The sequence below is a fragment of the Dasypus novemcinctus genome, chromosome 18 (genome assembly GCF_030445035.2).
Source record: "Dasypus novemcinctus isolate mDasNov1 chromosome 18, mDasNov1.1.hap2, whole genome shotgun sequence".
NCBI lineage: Eukaryota > Metazoa > Chordata > Mammalia > Cingulata > Dasypodidae > Dasypus > Dasypus novemcinctus.
In genome coordinates, this window is record NC_080690.1 from 29,090,854 (window position 1) to 29,098,021 (window position 7,168).

Here is a 7,168-nt window from a genome sequence, read left to right on the forward strand (position 1 = left end):
ATTAGTAGTGTTAATCTATGAGAATGAATGCTATTACACATGAACACTGGTCAAACTGCTACCTGCTATAAAAGGTTAAAGATTTTATTTATTTAATATATCCCCTTGTACAGAATAATAATTATATAATATGCACCTTTTAGAATTGCTAGTATTAAAAGCAAAGCATACTGATGAAACCAAGTGCTAGCAAGGATGCAAAGCAACTGGAACTCCCATAAATTGCAGTGGGAATGCAAAATGGTGCAGCGATTCGCATATATTTACTGTATGATCCAGCAACCTCATTCTTAGATTTTTACCTGAGTAAAATGAAAACCTATGTTTATACAAAAACCTGTATGTAAATGTTTATAGAGGTTTTATTCATAATTATCCCAAATTAGAAACAACCCAAATATCTTTCAACAGGTAATATATTTACAAAATGAAATAATATTCATAAAGTAAAATTTTTAAAAAATTACTTATACATACAAGAAAATGAATGAAACTCAAATGCAATTCCAGCAACAGCAGGATCTCATAATGTAAATTTGTCAATCATCCTGCTTCCAAATTCATTAAACATAAGTGGTTATATCATATATAAATACTCTATTTTTAAATTATTGTTATCATTCACTAGCTTCTAGTTGAGAAAAATATCCCTCATATATACTTTTTCTTACATTAATTCCTTCCCCAAAAAATGTAAATGTTCTCAGCCGGTCTTACAAGAACTTTTAGGCTATCTTAAGGGGCTAACCTCAATTTGTATTGATTTTCATAGTGAATTATATTAAATGTGCACTCTTTAATGAAGGTAGAAAGCCTGATTGTATCATTTATTTCTAACAACAAACTTCAGGATTGCTGGATTGAATTGTTACTGGAAAATGTGGATACTGATGATTGAAATGTCAAATCTTGCTCAAGATATTAGCAAATAAACTAATGAGCCAGGATTTTTACCCAAAACTGATTGACTACAGATCTCAAAATATTTTAAGCTTCCCAAGAAAGTATTCTGAGCTAGATCCACAAGATACTGTTAATATGAAATTCCTCATTTTATTGAGGAGGTTGAGACCATCTGCCAAAAAATATTCTCTGGATGAGACAAAAACATTGTATCCAAATTTAGGCTTAAGACACAAGTAGTCTAACACTGAAGACCATGAGCACCAATAATTTTTTCTGAGACATTACGTAAGACTTATTATTATTCTAGCAATGGAAGAACTCTTGTCATTGATATAAAGGCATGGTCACCAGAGAGATTCTGAGAATGGGAGAGGGAAAAATAGGTGTAATATGGGGTCATTTTCAGGACATTGGAGTTGTCCTGCATCACTGACGTTGCATATTTTGTCATAACCTACAAAACTGTTTGGGAAAGTGTATAAACTATAATGTAAACTGTAGTCCTTCGTTAGTAGTAACACTTCAATATGTGTTCATTAGTTGTAACAAATATACCACATTAATGAAGGATGTTGTTAATGTGAGAAAGTGTTGGAGGGGAAGAGAGGGGGGCATATGAGAATACCTTATATTTTTAATGTAGCATTTATGTAATCTAGTTTCTTTAAAAATAAAACTAAATAATTCAAAGAGAGGAAAAAAAAAAAGAATCTTCAAAAACACTCCAACAGAAAATATTGGGATAATGTGGCCTAAAAAAATTTTCCAAGCCCAGATCATTGCTTATGCTATTTCCAATGCCATTTTTTATTAATCTGGAGTCTCATCAATTAAATTCATAAACTTCCTAAAATGGAGAATGTGACAGTTCAATTATTTGTTCACATAATTATACACAAAGGACTAAAATAAGTAACAGCATTGCTTGTTGCTTTCAAAAGAGGCAAATTCTGTTCATTGTGAATTTGTTTATATCACATTATGACATTTCTTTTCACAAGCTCTTCTAGTACTTTTGAACATGCTTGGAAACTCTGAACTCAAAGTTAGTATATTAGACTATCAATAAAACGGAGTCTCCTGAACAAGAGAGCCCTTGTTTATTGCAAATAACTGTGTCCCATCCTCTAGATTAGATATCCAGTTTCAATAATGACACTAGGCCAATAAACAGTATTTTATGTGCCTCTACTTACAGCAAGTCAATAAGTATTGACCTTGGCTGGTCATGTCACCAGACACCTGAGGAACAAATTGCTGAGAAAGACTGGAAATCACAGGGATTCTACTATCCTTCCGGCCTTACCAGGCATCTCTGTCAAAATATTCTGTAGAATGCCATTAATGGCAAAACAGAGAGAGAGAGAGAAGTCAAAAGCTAGGCAAAAGCAATAATTCACGAAAGAAGGAATGAGGACAAGTGAAAATTATATTTCTGACAGTAAGTGGGAATAAAGTGTGATGATATCAGAGTTGTGTTTGTAAGGAAAGAACACATAATTGCATACAATAAGTGTCCTGGAATTGTAATTCTTCTTGTGTGAATATACCCTTTCTCTTTTTCATTGCCTTCTTTGGAGATTTGGTGTTTTTTGTTTTATTTCCTCTTTTTCTTGTACTCATATTGATATTGAAGCCTCATAACTAAGAAAGACTCAATTTTGGACACTGGGGTTCCCTTCTCCAGGCAAGAGGAAGTATAAGTGTCCTTTAGAATATGTATTTAATTGCTTATGTCTCTGCAATACATATCCCAAGACTATTCAAACACAAATTTCTGATATTTTCATCAAGTTCAGTGATCATACCACCCTGTCCTTGAGTTGACTGATGCTCAATGGGGAAAACAGGGAAGGAAACCAACACTTACTTAAAACTAATAATAAATAAGATGTATCATCTATTATCTTGTCAGCTACAATTTATAGGTAATTCTGAATAAATGAAAAAGATTAAAAATATTTATAATAACTTCAATAAAAAGTTAAAAAATATTTATGTTCTAATTTAACCAATGCTAGTGCTTTTTGATTCCTTATTAATTAAGATACCAATGGCATCATTGAGGATATAGGCTTTTCCAGTCTTCTGCTCTTCCATATTCAGTGTTGGTTTGATGCTAAGCTGGCTGCCTTCATAATTTCCAAGAAAGATGGAGCAATTCTAAGTATCACATCCAGACATGACATCTCCAAGTAGACCAAAGATAGTCTTGACCTGGGTAGAAGCCTTTTTCAGAAGCTTCTAGTAACTTTTCAAAATGGGAAGAATTGTATCACATGCATGTTACTTACCAGTCACTGGCAGAAAAAAAATAAGAATATCATAATTGACTTTCACTAACAAAGTCATTTAAAAAGGATGGAATGAGAGGGAACCATTGAGATAGTCATGGAGTAAGGAGCTCCTAGAGTCAGCTCCTGCTACAGGGCAGTTAGTAAACACCTAGAGCTATCTAGAACTAGCTGAAGCATCTGTTTGGGGGCTCTAGGAAACCAAAGAGCATCATGCAACATCCTTGAAGGAATGGAAGGTGGAGACTGCCCATCTGCCAAGAAGATTCATAAGTAGAGTGCTCCACGCCATGGAGGCTGATGCCCATCCTCCACTGGAGGCACAAGCTGTCTTAGGAGCTGTTCCATGGCTGGAACTGAAAGCCTTACTTCTTAAAAATGGGGGAGGAAGAGACAGATGGGCACCAACTTCAGCTACTTATGAGTAAATTCAGTGGCTTAAAGTATAATCCTGTGAACAGCTAAAGTTTGAGCCTGTCCAAGTCAGAAAGAGGTCAGTAGCCACCACCTTAACTTTGCACCAGGCATGAGGGAAAGTGGGGCAGACTGAAAATCACAGTGCTGTAGAGACCAGCTTCTTTCCATCCAGATCAGATTGCAACTCTAGTTTATGCACCAGTTCCACTTCTGGGGGGGGGAGGAGCTAGGGGAACCCATGCCAGCCTCTCCAGGAAGTTATGAGCCAAGCTGCAGAGACTGGTGATGGTCCTTCTTTGGCAATGTAAGCCACCCCAGGCACTATTCTTTGGATGGAATTGGAAGCTCCATTTCCCAAAAACAGAGGAGGAGGAGACAGTTGGCCACTGATTTTGGCTACTGATTAGTAAACATGGCTGGCTAAGGTATAACCCTCGAAACAGCTAGGATGTGAATCTGTCCAAGTCAGAAAGAGGACAGGAGCTGCCATTTTGACTCTATCTGCAGCCTGAGGGAAGCCAGGACTGAAATTCATAGTAACGGTAGGAACTGGTTTCTTTCACCCACATCATCCTGCAGCCCTAGCCTAAGCTTCAGCCACACTTCTGGCAGGCAGAAGGCTGGCAGACTCTGTACCAACCTATCCAGGTAACTGCAGGTAACTTCGGATGGCACAGACTGAATAATCAAAAGTCTACCAGGACAACTGTGGTCATCTTGGAACCACACTGCATAGATTGCTGCCCACACCTGCAGCTCCATCCCCATCCCAAGTAGGAGAGAAAGGGGCTTGAAGCCTCATCAGTCTCCCTGGCCAGTTACAGTGTAAGCCTGCACAACTAGGATTATTCTACACAGCTGTGACTCTGTCCTACCCCTGGCAAAGGAGAAAGTTAGGAGAAGCTTCATCAGTCCCTGGAGCAATGTGTACAGCTTGAGCTTCCACAGATTATAGCACCAATTACATCCTTATCTCCTACTGTACAACTAGCAAGTGAGAAAGGAAAGAAAGTACTAAACTAAAGAGCAAACCTGCACCCAGAATAAATACCCTAGTAAGCCAGATGCCAAGACACAAACAAAAAATTACAATCCACACAAAGAGACAGGAAGAAATAGCCCAGTTAAAGGTGGCATAAAGGAGTTGAGACAACTAATCATAGATGTTCAAACAAATCTCCTTAATAAAGTCAATAAGATGGCTAAAGAGATTAAGGATATGAAGAAGACATTGATGAGCACAAAGAAGAATTTGAAAGCATACATAGAAAAATGAGAGATCTTATTGGAAAGAAAGGTGCAATAAATGAAATTTTAAAAACATTGGAATCATATAATAGCAGATTTGAGGAGGCAGAAGAAAAGATTGATGAACTTGAAGAAATGGTCTCTGAAAGTGAACATACAAAAGAACAGATGAAGATAAGAATGGAAAAAAGAGAACAAGGTCTCAGGGAACTTAAAGACAGCAAAAGATGTGCAAACATATGTGTCATGGGTGCCCCAGAAGGAGAAGAGAAGGGAAAATGGGCAGAAGGAATATTTTAAAAAATAATGGTAGAAAATTTCCCAACCCTATTGAAGGACATAGGTAGCCATGTCCAAGAAGCACAGCATATTCCCACTCAAAAACATCTGATTAGACCAACTTGGAGACACATACTAAACAGAATGTCAAATACCAGAGAGAGAATTCCAAGAACAGCAAGAGAAAAGCAATGGGAAACATAAAAGGGATACCCAATAAGATTAAGGGCTGATTTCTCACCAGAAACCATGGAGGCAAAAAGACAGTGGTCTGATATATTTAAGATACAAGAGAAAAACTTCCAGCCAAGAATCTTGTATCTGGCAAGGTTATCTTTCAAAAATGAAGGCAAGAATAGAATATTCACAAATAAACAGGAACTGAAAGAATTTCTAATCAAGAGACCAATTTTCAAGAAATGTCAGTGTGTGCTAGAGCCTTTAAAGAAAAGACAGGAGAGAAAGACCTGAAAGAGAGTCTACAAATGAAGATTACGTCAATAAAAGTAACCAAAAGTGTCAAAACAGTGAGGAAAATAAAATATGACATATAAAACTCAAATAGGAATAAACTTAACCAACAATGTACAGCACTTGTATTCAGAAAACCGCAACTCAAGGTTAAAAGAAATAAAAAAGACCTAAGTAACTGTAAGAATATTCCATGTTCATGGATTAGAAGACTAAATATCATAAAAACATTAGTTTTACTCAAATTGATGTACAGATTCAATCCAATCCTGGTAAAAGTTCCACCAGCATTTTTTAAAGAAATTGAAAACATGATTATCAAATTTATTTGCAAAAGTACAGAATCCTTACTAGCTAGCTAGAAACATCTTAAAAAGAAAAAGCAAACTCTCATCTCCAGAAATTAAATTATATTACCTAACTATAGTGGTAAAAACAGCATGGTACTGGCATAAAGACAGACACACAGACCAATGGAACCAAATTTATGGTTCAGAAACAGACCCTCAAATGTATGATCAAGTGAGTTTTGATTAACTTGTCAAACCCACACACTCAGGCAGAACAGTCCATTCAACAAATATTGCTGAAAGAACAGGGTATCCATAGCCAAAAGAAGGAAAGAGGACTCCTATCTCACACCTTATCCAAAAATTAATTCAAAATGGAAAAAAATTAATATAAAAGCAAGAAGCATTAAGCTTCTAGAAGAAATTATTGGAAAATATCTTCAAGACCTGGTGGTAGGTGGTGGATTCTTAAAGGAGATAAGAGGAGGACTGAGGTGGACTATTGATGTTTAATGTAAGTAGTAGTTTTAATTAGCTTTAATGTAAATGTGTGGAAATGTATAGAGTGGATGGTAACAAATAGTGAGTAACAGCTAGGTTATAAATGCAGATGTGGCTGAAAATGATATTATAGGGATGTAAATGTGAATTGACAGAATGTTAGAGAATAATCTACGAACTGAATAGCATAGTAAACCAAGAGGTGGATGAGAATTGTGGTCAATGAAACAGATGCAAGAGTGTCCTTTTTGACCTAGAGCAAATGTACATCTCTGGTGGGAATGTGGAGAAGCATGGGAAAAATACAACTGGAGTGACGTATGGATTGTGGTTAGCAGTAATAATGTAATATCCTTGCATCTATGCCAAAGATATACTGTGTTGATAATGGGGCAGTATGGAGAATTTGTGCCAAATGTACACTATGGATGTGGTAACAATCAGATAATATTATTTTATTTGTAACAAATGTTCCACCACACTGTGGTACATTGATAAATGGATTTTTTGGGAATTCTGCACATGTGAATGATTGTTTTATAAGTGTACAACTTCTGTCATAAAAATATATTTAAAAAATAAAAATAGAGTGGGTTGGGGGGAAAATACACCAAATGTAAGATAAGGACTATAATTAATAGTAAGATTTTGACAATATTTTTTCATAATCTGTAACAAATATCTCAAAACAATGCAAGTTGTTGGTGGAGGGTTGATGTATGGGACCCCTGTACAATGTTATGCATGTTTGCTTTGTAAGTC